This window comes from Carlito syrichta, unplaced genomic scaffold (assembly GCF_000164805.1).
Source record: "Carlito syrichta isolate Samal-C Ts95f unplaced genomic scaffold, Tarsius_syrichta-2.0.1 Scaffold305642, whole genome shotgun sequence".
Lineage (NCBI taxonomy): Eukaryota > Metazoa > Chordata > Mammalia > Primates > Tarsiidae > Carlito > Carlito syrichta.
Window position 1 is genome coordinate 998,661 of NW_007249738.1, and position 17,649 is coordinate 1,016,309.

Here is a 17,649-nt window from a genome sequence, read left to right on the forward strand (position 1 = left end):
TCGCCACTCCCGGCCACCGCAGCCTCGACCTGCTGGGCTCCGGCGATCCTTCCGCCTCAGCCTTCTGAGTAGCTGGAACTACAGGCGCACGTTACCACGCCTGGCTAATTTTTTTTATTTTTATTGTAGAGATGAGGCCTCACCAAGTTGCCCGGGCGGGTCTCGAACCCGCGGGCTCAGGCAATCCACTCACCTCGGCCTCCCAAAGCGCGGGATTACAGGCTGAGCCACCGAGCCCGGCCAATTTTTCTCTTTTTCTAGAGACGGGTCTTGCTTTGTTACCCAGGTTTGTCCTTTTTCTTGGTTGCTGTATCCTCAGCACCTAGCAAAGGGCTGGCAAACAGTAAATACCAAATAAAGATTTGTTGGGAGAACAAACAAATGGGTTCTGGGTCTCCAGACAGACTCCCCAGGATTCTGCCTGGGTCAGCGGGCTCTGAAATGCCTCATGGCGCGCGTTCACTCTCTCTCTCTCTCTCTCCAAGAAATGTAAACCCAGCGTCCTACTGCAGGTGGGAGTTTATATATTGGTCTTGTGCCCAGGTGACTGAAAGGACAATACCCTTTGGTCAGTGTATTTTTGTGGTTGGACACAGAGTCCATTTTTCCTCCAAACCAACATAATGAGAACTTCTGGAGCTCAAAGGACACTGTGAGCTCCAAACTCCCCTGCCAGAAAAGGAAACTGAGGCTCAGAGAAGTGAAGTGGCTTGCCCAATGTCCCACAGCCACTCACAGGGGAAGCCAAACTGGTCTTCTCACACTGAATCTAAGAAAAGACCCGTAAGGGCCACTGGCATCAGCAATTTGCTGCTAAGACAGCCACGCGGACAAGCCCTGCTGGCCAGGGTCTGAGCAAAACACGGGTTGTAGGTCACCCGAATGACAAAGGTGGCCATCATGTACCAGCAGGAGCTCGCTGTCAATAAGTTCCTGGGAGATATCCAGAGAGCTTTGGCATCTTCTCCTAAAAGTTTCGTGAGAGGCGAGGAAAGATGCATTTGGAAATTCTCTAGTTCCATGAAAGCAGGTGCTCCAGGGGCCTAGAGCCGCCATGTGCACGATGTCCTGCTGATTCACCGGTGGGCCTCCCCAGCTCTGAGAAGACACTTGGCCAAAGCCTGACAAGAAGGCTTGGATGTCCCAGGACACAGCCCTCTTGGGGTGGGGCAGGGACACTGGCCCACTAGGCAAATGACATTTGGCCCAAACCAACTCTGGCCCTCATGAAGTTCTAAGAAATGTCCAGCCGGGCTCGGTGGCTCAGCCTGTAATCCCGTGCCTTGGGAGGCTGAGGTGAGTGGATTGCCTGAGCTCGCAGGTTCGAGACCTGCCTGGGCAATTTGGCAAGACCTCATCTCTACAATAAATCAAAAAATTGGCCGGGTGTGGTAGCACGTGTCTGTAGTTCCAGCTCCTTGGAAGGCTGAGGTGGAAGGATCGCCGGAGCCCAGCAGGTCGAGGCTGCGGTGGCCGGGAGCGGCCACTGCACTCCAGTCTGGGCGACAGAGTGAGACTCCAACTCAAAAAAAGAAAAAGAGAAAAAGAAATGTCTTGTTCTGGGCTGAGTCCTGATGGTGTAACCATCCTGCAGAGCATTTTCCTCTAAAACCTCTGACTTGCTGACATGCATGAATTTGCCAGCCTGGTGAGTCTCAAAACATAACTCCCACATACTTCCACTCTCCTCCATCACGAGGTGAGGTTTGTCCCTTTTGCTCCAGTCTGGGCGCTACTATTGCTGGTTCGGTAGAATGTGGCAGAAGTGGCACAGTGCCAGCTTCAGGATCCAGACCTTGATACACCGACATCTTCTGTCTCTTGGTAGGGTCACTCTCGGGGCCCAGACGCCCTCGGTTGGGAAACTACAGCCACCCCACGGGGAGGAAGTGACCGGCAGCAACAGCTTTCCAGCCAGGGGAGGGAGCCCCGTTAAGCCACCCCCACTGACACCATGGGTGGGGCAGAAATGAGCCAGCCCCGCCCACTCCTGCTCACACTGCAGATTCGTGAGCAGTTGAATGATAGCTTTTGTTTTAAGCCACCAAGTTTTGGGGGAGTGTACAGGCTTGTTATGCACCACTAGACAAACAGAACGTCTTTCTAACTTGGAAAGAACTTCCTGGATCTTGCAGAGACCCAAAATCCAGATGCAGGACTTTAATAATAACAGAGAGGCCAGGGGGCTATTTTAAGGAGGGCTATTTAATAAATCAGGTCAGGAAACTTCATCCTTCCCCAGTGTTCCCTGGTCTCTTCAACTAGAATAGCTGAGCACGGTCTCAGACTCTTCCCTATTTGAGATAGAGTCCTCTGTTAATCAAACACATCTCCGGATCTTCCATGGTCAGGGGCGAAGGTGGCGAAAGTGAAGAAGAGAAGTTTTCCCTTCATTCAGGATCTTATATGCTCCCCATGGCCATGGAGCTACCTGGTGGCTATTGTCCTATTTGGAATATCAAAAGGGAATAAGGCAGCCCTGCAGGAGAGCTCCAGAACTCTCTCTCCTTCTGTTCTTTCCTCTTTTATTTATCCTGTGAGGCTGCCATGGGGATGGAGCTGGGAAGAGACAGGGGAAGCTCAGCCCACACAATCTTTGTGAAGCCGGGCATGGTGGTGCACACCTGTAGTCCCAGCTACTCAGGAGGCTGAGGTGGGAGGATGGCCCAAGCTCAGAAGTTCAACGTTGCGGTGCGCTACGATCACGCCACTGCACTCCAGCCTGGGCGACAGAGCAAGACCTCATCTCTAAACAAAAAAATTAAAAATAAAATATCTCTGTGAACACAAATATCTCTTTTTGTTGGAGCAGGGTTTGGACTGGCTCTTTGCCAGCTGTCCATGGAAATGGGTTTGTCACATGACTTTAAAAGTGTCTAACGCTCTGCCTGCCAAACTGCCCCTCTCTCTGAAGTTAGGGCCATGATGACAAGGCCCAAGGTGTGCCAGCAGAGTGATCTGAACAATAATAACCAATGTCTGTTCCATGCTTGATGGTGCAAAGGGCCTTTGTCAACATCATCCTGGAAAATCCCAGTGCAGATGACTGAAGACAAACTGCTTTATGGGACCAGGCGCAGTGATTCATGCCTGTAATCCCAGCACTTTGGGAGGCTGAGGCAGAAGGAACACTTGAGCCCAGCCTGGGCAACATAGTGGGGCCTCGTCTCTACAAAAAACAAAAACCAAAAAAAATTAGCATGGTGGTGTGTGACTGTAGTCCCAGCTACTCAGGAGGCTGAGGTGGGAGGATTGCCTGAGCCTAGGAGTTTGAGGTTGTGGTGAATCATGACTGTGCCACTGCAATCCAGTCTGGGCGACAGAGTGAGGCCTTGACTCAAAAACAAAACAAAACAGAAAAACTGCGGTATGTCCATCCAGTGGAGTACTACTCAGCAATAAAACGGAATGAATTCCTGACACACGCTCCACCATGGATGGGCCTCAAAACCCATATGCAGAGTGAAAGCAGCCAGATGCAGGAGGCCACAGAGAGTGACTCCATTTCAATGTGATGTCCAGAAGCGGCAAATCTGCAGAGACAGGTAGCAGCCCTGTGGTTGCCTGGGCCTGGAGGGGCCTGGGCATGGCAGTGAGTGCTGACTGCATGAGGTTTCCTTTGGAAATGTTTTGGAAACTGGATTGTAGTGATGGCTGCACAACACTGGAAACATACTAAAAATTATTGAAGTGCATACTTCACAGAAATGAATCTTATGGTCTATACATTATACCTCCATGAAGCTGTTTTTAAGAAAAAGAAGAAGTCAGAGGGAGGGGACAAGGGGTGAAGGCTGGAGCTGAGAAGCTTCAAGGGGCACAAGAGAAAAACGGGTATGTTCTGGCTGGAAATAATTGGAGCCCAGCCTGGCCAACATAGCAAGACCCCATCTCTACAAAAAATAAAATAAATAAATTACCAGGCATGGTGCCTGTAGTCCCAACTCCTCAGGAGGCTGAGAGGGAAGGATTCTTGAGCCCAGGAGGTCGATGCTGCAGTGAGCTGTGATTATGCCACTGCAACCCAGCTTGGGCAATAGAGTGAGACCCCCAACTCAAAATTATACACACACACACACACACACACACACACACGAGAGAGAGAGAGAGAGAGAATAGAATCTGTGACTTTCTTAGTCACCTAACTGGGGAAATCCTGGAACAGGAGGCCTCTGAGTTCGTACTAGTTGAAAAGGGATAAAAGCTGAGAATAACAATGACAAATGCTAATACTGATTAAGTGCCTATTCTATGCCTGGCACTATGTGAAGCATTTTATGAGTATGAATCCATCTGCTCCTGTCCAGAGGCCCTGTGACATGGTACTGGGGGACAGTTCTCCAGGGTCTGCATGCTTTCTAAGCACAAGACACAGAGAGCTTCACTCTAGACTACCTTCTCAAGGGTATCTGTGTAGCAAGCAGCCTTGAAGGACAGAGAGTATCTCCCTCCACAAAAGAGAGCAGAGGACAGAGTTGTTTCCCAACCAGTACCACAAGGACTCCACCAGGGCAAAGGCCAGGCGGGATTGCCAACAGTCCCCTTATACGATTGTGCAATCCTCCATTGTGACACAAACCCACTGTGTATGCAGGATCCACTTGGGTTGCTTTGTGTTGCTTTCCTGGGAACTTGGGGACAGGAGACATGATGCAAGCATTAAGTTCATGTTGCCTGCTGTCCTGTGAGTAACAAGTCCTGTGTCTCTGACCTGGGAGTCTTGTGTCTTCTGCACTGTCCTGTGAGTAACAAGTCTTGTGTCTCTGACCTGGGAATCTTGTGTCTTCTGCACTGTCCTGTGAGCAACCGGTCTTGTGTCTCTGACCTGGGAGTCCTGTGTCTTCTGTGCACACATACGAAAAGGTGGCAGGCTCACTTGTCAGCTTGCAAGCAAGGGAGAATCTCAGACCCTTGGCAGTTCTTCAGTTGGTACTCACATCACCCCCATTTTACAGATGAGGACTCAGAGGCCAAAGAATAGAAAGCTTTTGTTCACGATCACATAACTAGCAAGCGACAGAGCTAGGATCAAAACCTAGACAGATGGCGAAAGGCAGGAGATGCGAGTCAGGGATTGGAGAAGAGGATGGCTGGGAGTGACGGGAGCCGAAGGGCCCGAAGGTATGCAGAAGGTCGTGCCTCTCAGCTCAAACCCACACGCCCCCAGATGCTGCCCGTCCCCACATCCGGCTGCTGGGGCCGAGCAGCCAATTTGGGACGACCGCGATATATTTAACAGTGAGTCACGCTCTCCCCCAGCAATCAGTGGTGGCAGGCTCGGGAAGGATGCAGGGAGCATCTCTGGAAATCCATGCCCGAGGGTCGCCATGGCAACCCCACCCGAGTCGCTTGCCAGCAGCCGGGATGCCAGTGCCTGAACCAAGGCGCGGAATAGTCTCCCAGGCGGAGTGCGGCCAAGGACAGCAGTACGACATCGTGCTGGGTTCTCCAGGGGCTGCTGGGAGGGGCGTGAGGATTTGGTGACAAGGAGGGCTCACAGGCTCACTGTCCAGGTCACAGGCCTTGAAGCCCGGGGTTCCCGGCTGGCAGAGATAAGCACACTTGGCACGATGGGTATTTGGGTGAGCCCCGGGCTTTTCCGCCTTTGTTTTTCTTGCTTCAACTGTCTCTCTCACACCCCCACTCCTAGAGACCCTGCTCCATCCGAGGCATCTAACCGAGTGCCATCATAGCGGCTAAAGGCCGACAGCAACCTGGGAATGTCAGCCACGGATCATCTTCCAGAATAATTCTGAAGTCTTCTGAACTTGGGACGAGTCAGCCTCAGCCGCACGCTAACACCAAAGATGACTATCCTGGCGAAAGCAGTTTGGAATCCATTCATTCATCCATAAGTTCGTTTATCAATTTCTCCTCTCAGTTGTTCTTTTTGAATTAAAATCAGGGTCCTGGTTGAGGGTGGTGGTTCACGCCTGTGATCACGCACATTGGGAGGCTCAGGTGGGAGGATCACTCGAGGTCAGGAGTTTGACACCAGCCTGGGCAATACAGTGAGACCCTATCTTTATTAGAAAAAATCAGAGTCCTACAGTCCCTATACTGGACCTAATTATCTCTAGCCTCATCTCCTTCCACTCTTCCAGTCTTTTTACTGCACTCCAGCCCACTAGCCCTGCTGCTATTCTTCAGACATGCAGGTGCTTTCCTGTCTCAGAGTATTTGCATTTGCCCTTCCGTCTCCCTGGTAAGCTCTTCCCCCAGATACCGCAGCCTGACTCTCACTCCCTTTACGTCTGTGCTCAAATGTCGTCTTCTCAGCAAGACACTATCAAGACCCCCTAGGAGAAAGCACCCAATTAGCCCCAGGGACAAGGCTATATATATTATATATAACATAGACCCGTGACTCAGATTCCCCCTCTGTTGCAAGGAGAGGCACATTGTAAACTGGTGGCCTGTAAGTTGAATCCAACCCACAGATATGTTTTGTTTGGTCTAAACAGTGTTTCCACAAATTGAATTAGTTGCTAACATGTATAAATTTGGGCACTTTTGTTTTAGAGTCCTGATTTTCAATTTATTTGAGAAACTGGGGAATCAAGCTACACATTCCGGCATCTGGAACAACAGTTGGCGGGGCCCGGGCATTCCAGCCTGTACAGGCCCCACGTGGCCCTCGTTGCTTGTGTGTGCCACCATGCTCTGGCTGTGGGAGCCTTTGTGCCTGCAACCCAGGTCTCTAATCCGAGGTCTCTAAGGGTCTCTGGTTTGGGATGAGGGCGCGCAGCCACGTGGTTGAGTCATGCAGATGGGGGTGTGAACCTTACTCATTTTACTCATCGCAGCTTCGGAATCTCAGAGAGTTCATGTGCAAAGTGAACAAACAAAACAACGTATCCATCCGGACGCAGTGGCTCATGCCTGCAATCGCAGCACTTTGAGTGGCTGAGGCGGGAGGATCGCTTGAGCCCAAGAGTTTGGAACCAGCCCGGGCAACAAAGTGAGACCTCGTCTCTACAAAAAGCAAAAAACAAAAACATACCTGGTAAAGCGCTTCGCACAGAGCCTAGAAAATCGGATGCAAGAAGTGGGAACTAAGACGACAACAAAACAACCCACCCTTTTCTGGTCTTTAGTGACAGTCCACCCCTTGACCTGACCTAATTCACCTGGTTTCTTGTCTCAGAAACTGGGAGGCAAGAAGGGCTTGTTTTGCTGCAATTCAGTTAAGGCCATAGCAGGAAACACCTTGGACAAAGTTCCAAGTCCAACCTCTTTGTTCTCAGGTGAGTCGACTGAGAGCGGAGGATGAGTCCTGCCCTACTGGGTTTCTAACCATCCTTCCCCAAGACACTTGCGTTGTAGGGAGCCTTACACACAGTTGGGCTTGACAGGAGCTGTGGGATTCACTGGGGACACCTGTTGTTTCTGACCACCCAGCATCCCTGCACTCTTGATCTGGATCAGCTCGCTGAATTTTTCCCAGGAACCATCCTCCTTCGATCCCCAAGAAATGGTTCAGGGTGTGGGCATGCACTTCATGGTCGCAGTGATTGGCTCAGGGACGGTCACATGACACGATCCAGGTCAATAGCAGGGCTCTTAAGAACTACTGATATCCGCTGGAGCTGTAGTGCTGGTTGGATGCCAGCCTGGGATGCTGATGGCCATCTTTGCCACCACTTGGGAAAGCCGTCTGAGAGTGAAGCCAACATGGTCCAGGTGATGGAGAAAAGCAGAAACCTTAAAGCCTAATTTGAGCACCTGGATTTAGCCAAACCTGAAGTCATTCACCGCTGGCCTTTTCAGTGATATGAGCCAATCAATCTCCTCCACCCCCTCCTTTTTGGCTTCAATCAGTTAAAACTGAGTTTCTGGAAGAATCCAGGCATTCTAGGAGAAGGCAGTGGGTAAGTAAAGGCCCAGAACAAGTTCTGGGATTGCCGATAAGTAGCCTGGAGTGGGAAGCATAGTCATCTGGGGCCAGAGCCTGGAGAGCCTTGAATGCCCTGCCAAGTCACTTTGACTTTATTCTGGGGGTAATAGGGAGTCACAGAAGACTGCAGGAAGGAAAGAGCTCTGTTCCGAGCTGGTGGTGGTGTGGGGAGCAGGGAGTGAGAATCATCCTGGATACTAAACCTGGCTCAGGGTCCTCCTGCGGCCCACTCCAGCCTGGAGAGGGGTGGGGATGCCCCCAGCACCCGCAGCTCCGCTGGCATCTCATAATAACAGTGTTTTCAGGGCCAATGCTCTGGGTCCCCTGCTGTGGATCACTCAGCCTCCCTTCCAGGGAGAAAACAAAAAGCAGTGTTTTTCCGTGTCTATTTTAGGCTGGTGCCTACGTCTTTGTCCTCCGCGAGGAACACACTCCTGGGGGCCCCTTTCTCAGCTGCGGCCCGACAGCCAGAGCTGGACCACCGGGCTGGGCTCCGCTGCGTGAAGGAACCAGCAGATGTCACGGAATCACGCCAGTGAGGCCAGGAGCTGCGTGGGGTGATGTGAGCGTTAGGTTCCAGAAGACATGGAGGTGAGCGGGGGAGGCAGCTCAGCCCAGTCCACACACCCAGTGCAGACGGACGTCTCCCTGATCTCCCTGTGACTGCCCTGAGCAGCTAGGAAGAGCCCACCCTTGTCATCCCCGGAGGACGCTTCCTGGAAGTTGGAGGTCTGCATTGGAGGGGATGCCTGTGCCCATCTTACAGATAGGTCGAGAGGAGAGGTAGGAATTCTGCAACACCTGGCCACCCATTTTACGGGTGGTCAAACTGAGGTCTGAAGAGGCTGCATCGTTTGCTCAGGATTCTAAGCACTCGGCCATAATCTATGACCAAAAAGACCAGAAGGAAACATCTCAGAGGGCATGGACTGTCTGTCTTGATCACCATTGTGTCCCACGACTGAACCTATACCTGGCAAATAATATGCCCTTGGTGAGATATATATATATGCTGAATGAATGAATAACAGCTCTATTGCCGTTTCAGCTTCTCCCAAAAGATTCTCACCCACATCCCCTCATCGTGACTGTCATGATTAGCTTGCTAGCCAGGAATTGCTTTTGTCCTCATTTTGCAGGTGAGGAACCTGAGGTTCAGAGAGGTTCAGCTGCCTACTCAAGATCACATAGCCTAGGTAGAGGCAGGATTTAAATCCACATCATCCCGATGCGGGCTAGGGCACCTTTAGAATCTTCTGGCAGAAGATGAGATCTTGGAAACATCAGCTGTGAGGTCTCCAAGATCAATTCTGACCTCAATGATACTATACAACTCAGGGTGGGGGGACCCAAGAGGGCAGGTCCTCAGAATGTTAACCAGAGTGGTCACACCCCTGGCAATTCTACTTCTAGGTATAAACCCAGGAGAACGGAAAACCTATGTCCACACAGAAACTTGTACACGAATGTTCACAGCAGCATTATTCATAAGAACCAAAAAGTGAAAACAACCCAAATGTCCACCAACAGATAAAAGGTAAAATGTGTTAACGGCCAGGCAAGGGAATATTACCCAGACATAAAAAGGAACAAAGTACTGGCATGTGTGACGCCATGTGTGACTCTTGGAAACATTATGCTAAGTGAAAGAAGGCCATCCATGTACACATCTGTGTACGAGAAATGTTGAGAACAGGTAAATCCAGAAAGATAGAAAGTGGATTAGTGGCTGCCATGGGCTGAGAGCAGGGCGTTGGGGAGTGACTGCTAATGAGAACAGGGTTTCTTTTAGGGGCGATGAAAATGTTCTGGAATTAGATGTGATGATGGCTGCACAACTCTTTGAATATATTTTAAAAAACTGTTGAATTATGCATTCTTTGTGAGCCGACAGTCTCACTCTGTCACTTAGGCTGAAGTGCAATGTCATGATCACGGTACACCACAGCCTCAACCTCCTGGGCTCAGGCAAAGCCTTCTGTTTCAGACTCCCAAGTAGCTGAGACCACCATGATTGGTCAGTTTTTTTATTTTTTATAGAGATGAGGTCTCGTTATGTTGCCCAGGCTGGTCTTGAACTCCTGGGCTCAATCCTCCTGCCTGGGCCTCCCAAAGTGCTGGGATTACAGACATGAACCATCATGACTGACTGATTACACATTTTAAATGGGTGCATCTTATGGAATATGAATTACAGCCCAGTCAAACCATTTTTTAAGAAAGACCAGGAAGTATGTCCATGGTAAGGGAGTTTTAGAAAGGAATACACAAACGAGAAAGGGTCCCCAGCACACCCAGCCCTTTGCTGTCTTTCTGGATGTCCTCGGGAAGGATTTCAAGAAACAATTTCAACCCCCAGTCACAAGGATTCACTTGAGAGCGTGTTCCTACAGAGTTGAGAATCTGTGGGATACCTTCTCCAGGCAGCCCTCCCAGACAGTGAGAGACGAGAGAAGGAACCCATCGTGATGACTGGGGACCACGCAGTGGCCTGGTGCTCAGCTCATGATATCTCACTAAGGCCATGCAGCATCGCTGCTCCATTATCCAGGAAAAGAAATGGAGGCTCAGCAAGGTGAACTGACTCACTCAAGGTCATCCAGCTTTTGGCTCTCTCAGCTACACGATAGTACATGAGGCATGCCAGACCAAGGCCTGGACCACTTTCTGGGGGAGCACAGGCAAGTTCCTTGCCCTCTGCGGGGCTTTGGCTTCCCCACCTGTACCATGAAATCCCAGCTTCCCCATTCACTGTCCTGGTGGGGGCCTCAGCCAGAGCATCCCCATCTGATTTAACGATGCTTCACATCTCATCCAGTTCGTTTGGGCAAAGCCAAGCATCTTTGCTCAGGGTCCCACTGCCAGGGATCTTGGTCCACATCTGGGCTGCTTTTCTCAACTCCACCCTCCCAGCGCCTGGCATGCTGCACCATTTTTCAGTAACCCTGATGATGTCTGCCATCGGGCTGAAGGCAGATAATGTGACTTCATGGGCTGTCTTCCAGCCCCAAATGAGGAGCTTTGTGGGGGGCCCTCACTTTATGTCCAAAGTTTTAGGTTCAGCTTTGCAGTTTGCAAGCTTGCAGATAATTTTCAACCAAAAGGGACAGGCAGAGTTGCAAACACATATCCTTTCATATATCCATCCATCCACTCATCCATCCATCTCATCCCATCTACTCATCCACTGATCCATCCACCCATCCCTCCTTCCACTGATCCATCCACCCACCTACCCACCCATCCACCCACCCATCCACCCATCCATCCATCCGTCCATCCACTGATCCATCCATGCATCCGTCCATCTATCCTTTCGTCCATCCATCCATCCATCCATCCATCCATCCATCCATCCATCCATCCATCCAACAATGTAGTAATTCACTCATTCATCCACCCATTCATTCATTTCTCCATTTGCTTATTAATTAATTCAACAAATATTTACTCTGTGCCTACTGTGTGCCAGGCATTGTGTTAGCCATTGGATATAGTGGAAGAAAAGATAAAACAAGGTCCTTGTCCTCATGGAGCCCATGGACTAGTGGAGGAAAGCAGAACTTAGAAGACACATCAAATGCAAGCATAAATTGGAATGGATACCACTCAGAAAAGTTCAGAATAATAAGGAGACCTGATTTCCATTGGGAAATGGAGGAAGCCTCTCTGAGGGAGCAACATTTAAGATGAGGTCTGAAGTATGATGTGTGATTTATCAGTCAGAAATGCTCCTGGTTCAAGAAGCAGAAAATGCTGACCAAGGAGGCTCAGACCACTGGGGGATTTACGATTCCACATAACAAAAAGTCCTGGAATAGAGTCAGCCTATCATCAAAAGACTCAACAACGTTGTCAAAGATCCAGACTCTCTACCATCTCCTCTACCATCCTCAAAGGACTGGCTTCATCCCAGACTGGCTCACCTCGTGGACCCAAGATAGCTGCCACTGCTCTAGCCTAACCCCATTCGCTCCTAGACCATTACTGGCCTCCATGATTGTCCCAGATCAGTGGTTCACAACTGGGGGTGATTTTGCCTTTCGGAGAACATTTAGAGACATTTTTGGTTGTCACAATTTTGCGTGGGGAGGGGGTGTGTATTACTGGCATCTAGTGGACAGAGGTTGAGGTGCTGCTAGACATCCTGTGATAAGCAGGACAGTCTCCCTCCTCCCAAACAGATGATTACTCAGATGTTGATGGTGCCAAGGTTGAGCAACCCTGCTTATACCAATCAGAACCAAATTCTTAGTCATGGGGACACCGGGCGGAAAGGGGGGGAATGACTGAAGAAAGGATTCCTGGACGACACAATGACTCAGCTGAGTCTTGGAAGACAGACTCTGGCTAGACTAATCCGGCAACAAGTCAAGTTGACCACCTGGCCATGGGGATAAGCAGAGCTGCAGACGGCCCCCTCCACCTTTTCAGCCTCTTCAGCGGCTGTGAGTCTCATATGGACAGGGACCTCGCCTGTCTTGTTCACCTCCTGATCCCCATTCCCATTCAGTGCCCATCACCAAAGGTGCTCAACACATTGTTGTTAAAGAATAAGCGACTGCAACCATCACTGCTCTGTAACTCCAGAAGGTTCCATCACCACAGAAAGAAATTCTGTACCATTAGCAATCTCTCCCCTCAGCCCCTGGCAACTCGGAATCTGCTTTCTGCCTCCGTGGATGTGCTTTTCTGGACATTTCATATAAATGACATCATTAAATTAAAAAAAATAGAATGAATGACTGGGGTGGGGAAGGACACCCACTTCACACAGTGAAACCCTAACTCTGAAAATGCCTAGGCGCCACACACAATGAATGTTGGGGACCTTGATTCTTGAATAAGTGCAGGAGGAGGGCAGTGAGTAATAGGAAGACCCCAGACAATATCCGCTTCAATCCTGTCATGGTACGGATGGGGAGACCTTAGTGTACACAGCTGTGTTAATGGCAGTGAAAGGTTCAGAGGAAGGGGAGCGGGTCCAAGGTCACTGGGGACGTCAGGGGCAGATCCAGGCCACCCGTGACCCTCCTCCTAGCCTACTGTCAGCATCAGCCAGTGGACCCTGGGTGACTGTTGAGAGACACAGGTTCCAGCTGAGAAGTTTCCCAAATTCGAGTCTCTTGGGGAATTTGGGCCCTTCTCCTTACAAGGTCCTCTTCCTGGACTCACTCACCTCGGGACCCTAAAAGGATGCTGAGGGTCTCCAAGTGTGTGTCCTGCTCAGACTGCAAAATGTCACCAAACTGGCCAACCCAAATGGCCGGCCCAATGGATATGTTTTTTTTGGCCCACACAGTTCCTTTAAAAAATTATTGTTTGCATTCCTGGCCAATGATAAAAAATAACTGGGACAGTGTGCCTGTAATCCAAAGTCCCCACTTCTCTTAGATGGTCAGAAGGTTTGGCAACACTGCACCCATGTTTCACCCTGTGGTGAGGACACCAAGGTCCCTGTTTCACCCATGCCCTCCTAGCCTCATCATTCCCAGCCAGGCCTGCCTGGCCCCAAGGGGCATCCTGAGAGGGCAACCCAGACCCAGTCGATGGGCAGGGGCAGGAGAGGGTGAGACCACACACTCTCCCCCTCTCCCGGAAGGCAGCACCTTGGTTTCCATGGCGACACGCGGTCGTTTGTAACACATCTTCCACCTGGAATGCAGAGATGACAAGCACGTCTCTCTCCGCAGCCGGGGCGACATCAGCTCCCGGCACCCCCCACGGCCTCAGAGCGAGAAGGGGGCGTGCGATCTGCCTTCTCCAATCTGGGCTCCGAATGCAGATGCCCCAAACACCCCCGTTTGTTCAACCAACCCAGAGATGGGGCGTTGGGAGGGGCTGCTTTAGATTCCATCTTATATAAAAAGACCAGAACATTTTTGATTAGAGACGGAGGAAGGCGTGGGAGTCTGAGACAGAGCTTTGTTTCTGGGCAAACGTACACATTCCCTGACGCCTCCCTTCCCTTGGCGTCTTCCAGGCAGAGGCACAGACCACCCCCCTCTCCGGAGCCACAGTCCCCTCAGACAGGACCCCCCCTTCCCCAGTACCCCGGGGTCCCCAGTGCATCAGGCACGTTCCTAGGCTGCCTACAGGAGCCAAAGGAAATAAGGGAACGAAAGAAGACAGCCAGCCAGAAACAAGGGAAGGCCCGTGCGATATTTCCCTTCGAAACAGAGAGGCTGACGCGGGAACAGCGGCGGAAATCAGAAGAGGCTCTCAAAGCAGAGGCACAGGGAGGGGTGCCAATTAGCACCCAGGCCCCCTCCTGGGAGTATCGAGCCATAAATATTAATGGCTGCAATCATCTGGTATTAGTTATAATGCCTTGTAAATTAAGGTCATTTTCCTTGGAGTAAATAGCCGCGTTCATGGCAGCGAAAGGTGACGGCGCCGCTGGCCGCGGGCCAGGCAACGCCTGCCAGGATCACGACGGTGTAAATCAGGAAGGATGGATCCTATCTGTGAAGCAGGTGGTGGCGTTAGGGCAGGGGGGTGGCCAGGGTCCCCAAGCAGGGCCTTGGACAGACGTGATGTAAGGGGTCAGCTTCGGACAGAAGTCTGGGGACACCAGGCGTGGCAGGAGTGGAGGGGTGTGGCCAGGCAGGCAGGAACACGGGGCATCGGGGAAGGGTAGCACCCAGACTTCAGACATGTGGGTTAGGAGCAAGGGGCCGTGGTCTGAGCTGTTGTGCCCCATGACAGAGCACGACGCCTCTGATGAGTGACACAGCCCCTTCTCTCTCCTCTTCCTCCACCCCTTCCTCCTCCTCTCTTCTCCCTTCTCTTTCGCTCCTCTCCTCCCGCCAGGGAAACTTCTCCATGTGGCACAGCAAGCACACGCCTGGGGCTCACAACACGCGAGAGTCCCCTCTCCAATGTTTTAACTTCTTTCTTTCTTTCTTTTTGTTTTTTCTAAGTTGAGATCTCATCCTGTCGCCCAGGCTGGAGAGCAGTGGCCCGAAGCCGCAACTCTCTGTCCAAACAAGCCATCAGGCCCCTCTCTCCCTAGTTCCTGGGTTCTCCAGTTCCTCTGAAGCCCTGGTCCCCAAACTTTTTGGCCACCAGGGACAGGTTTCATGGGAGACCATTTTTTCTTTTCTTTATTTTTTTGAGTTGAAGTCTCACTCTGTTGCCCAGGCTGGAGTGGAGTGGCACACTCACGGCTACCGCATCCTCTACCTGCTGGGCTCAGGTGATCCTTCCGCCTCAGCCTCCCCAGTAGCTGGGACTACAGGCACGTGCCACCACACCTGGCTAATTTAAAAAAAACTTTTTTGTAGAGACAAGGTCTTGCTATGTTGCCCAGGCTCAAACTCCTAGCGATCCTCTTGCCTTGGCCTCCTCAAGTGCTGGGATTACAGGCGTGAATCACCATGCCCGGCCTTAATCTTCTTTTATAATTAGAAGGAAAAAAAACGTCTAGGCTGAAGAAAATGTGTTAATACTGTATGTGATGTTAATATATTCATCTTTATACCAACACAGCCACAAAACAGAATGCTCAGTATTTCTTGTGGAGACAAAGGCAAAAGTGCCCAGGGCCCAGGAAGTTCATCTGGTGGCCAGGCTTCCTGTCCACCCCACCCCGAAGTCCACCTCTCCCTCCTCCCACCAACCACAGGCCCTCAGCAATTAGCACTGCCTTGGAGTTTCCTTTCTAATGACGCCTGCCCCTCCCCAGCAAGACTAAGTGAATGCACACAAGAGCGCTTCGGCCAGGGCTGTGTTCAGTCAGTGCTACCGCCTCCACTGTCCAGGAGGTCCTGGGGTCCTGGGTGTTGAAGGGATGATTTATTGGGAAATCCCAGTGGACAGAGTCCCTGGTGATGCCTCCACCCCCCAGCTCTCTGTCCAAACAAACCATCAGGCCCCTCTCTCCCTACTTCCTGGGTTCTCCAGTTCCTCTGAAGCCCTGGTCCCCAAACTTTTTGGCAATCAGGGACAGGTTTCATGGGAGACAATTTTTTCTTTTCTTTTTTTTTTTTTTTGAGTTGGAGTCTCACTCTGTTGCCCAGGCTGGAATGGAGTGGCACACTCACGGCCACCACATCCTCTACCTGCTGGGCTCAGGTGATCCTTCCACCTCAGCCTTCCAATTAGCTGGGCCTACAGGCACGTACCACCACACCCAGCTAATTTTTTGACTTATTGTAGAGATAAGGGCTCACCAAGTTGCCCAGGTTGGTCTCGAACCCCTGGACTCAGGCAATCTTCTCACCTCAGCCTCCCAAAGTGCAGGGATTATAGGCGTGAGCCACCACGCTGGGCAAAGACAATTTTTTAATGGACCAGGGTGTGTGGGTAGGGAGTGGGTATGGGGGGGTTCAGGATGATTCAAGCACATATTTATTGTGCACTTTATTTCTATTATTATTATTACACTGTAATATATGATGAAATAATTATACAACTCACCAGTTTTTAAAAAAGAGGCGTGGACAGAGGTGGCAAATAAAATAATGGGCGGGTCATGCACAGACTGAAATAAGTGTCAGAATCTGCCTTAAAACCTGCCACCACCTTTCGCCTCGTGGTGCGCCTGAGAGCAGGATGGACCACCACCAGCTCTACTGGAGCCATCCGCGGAAATTCGGCCAGGGTTCCCTCTCTTGCAGCGTCTGCTCAAACCAGCACAGACTGATCCAGAAATACAGCCTGAATATGTGCCACCAGTGTTTCCACCAGTACATGAAGGACATAAGCTTCATTAAGTTGAATTGAGTGATCTTCTTGAATGGATTATCCAAGCCATCTACACAGTGGAAGCATGCTAGTTCCTTGTACATAAAATTAAAAAATTCTTAAAATAAACCTGCCACCAGATGCTGCTGTACAGTTGAAGTCCATCCACTCCCTTGCCACTCAAGAGTTTTGAGAGGCATCTGCAAGTCATGGTTGCATTATGGTCTCTGTGCAGTCAAACCTCACTGTTGATGTCAATCTGTATGTGCAGCCACTCCCAGTGCCAGCATCACTGACTCAGCTCCACCTCAGATCATCAGCCATGAGATTCTCACAAGGAGCTCGCAACCTAGATCCCTCACACGCGCAGTTCACCATAGGGTTCGCGTTTCTGGAAGAATCTAACGCCCCCACTGATCCGACAGGAGGGGGCGCTCAGGCCCTCCCCAGGGGGCTGTGTCCGGGCCCCTCGTTCTTCCTTCTTCGACTTCCCCAGAAAGAAGCACCTCTGCCTCCTAGTAATGCTGGACACAAGAACCCTCATCTCAGTCAATCTTAAAAACCACAGACCGGGAAGGAGGAAGAGAGGAGGGTGAGGGACAAGCGGCCACACCAAGGGCACCTGGTCCACTACCAGGGGGAGTGAGGGGTCGCCTGGAAGCCCAAACTCCACCTGCAGGCATGCAGCCTACTTATGGAGTTAACCCTCCCTTGTACCCCACCTCTCTATAATAAAATAAAATTTAATTAAAAAAAAAAAAACCCAAGCCGGGCTTGGCGGCTCAGCCTGTAATCCCACGCTTTGGGAGGCTGAGGTGAGTGGATTGCCTGAGCTAGCGGGTTCGAGACCCGCCTGGGCAACTTGGCGAGACCTCATCTCTACAATAAATCAAAAAATTAGCCGGGCGTGGTAGCACACGCCTGTAGTTCCGGCTACTTGGAAGGCTGAGGCGGAAGGATCGCCGGAGCCCAGCAGGTCGAGGCTGCGGTGGCCGGGAGCGGCCACTGCACTCCAGTCTGGGTGACAGAGTGAGACTCCAACTCAAAAAAAAAAAAAAAACCCC

The 17,649-nt window shown here is 51.0% G+C and overlaps 1 protein-coding gene and 1 pseudogene across 1 annotated transcript in view; one reads left to right on the forward strand and one right to left on the reverse strand.

Annotated features, from left to right (window-relative positions):
• KCNB1 (potassium voltage-gated channel subfamily B member 1) overlaps window positions 1-17,649 on the reverse strand; it is a 111,789-nt gene that overhangs the window by 51,502 nt on the left and 42,638 nt on the right. The window lies entirely within an intron of this gene.
• Window positions 16,445-16,624, forward strand: LOC110595974 (annotated as a pseudogene).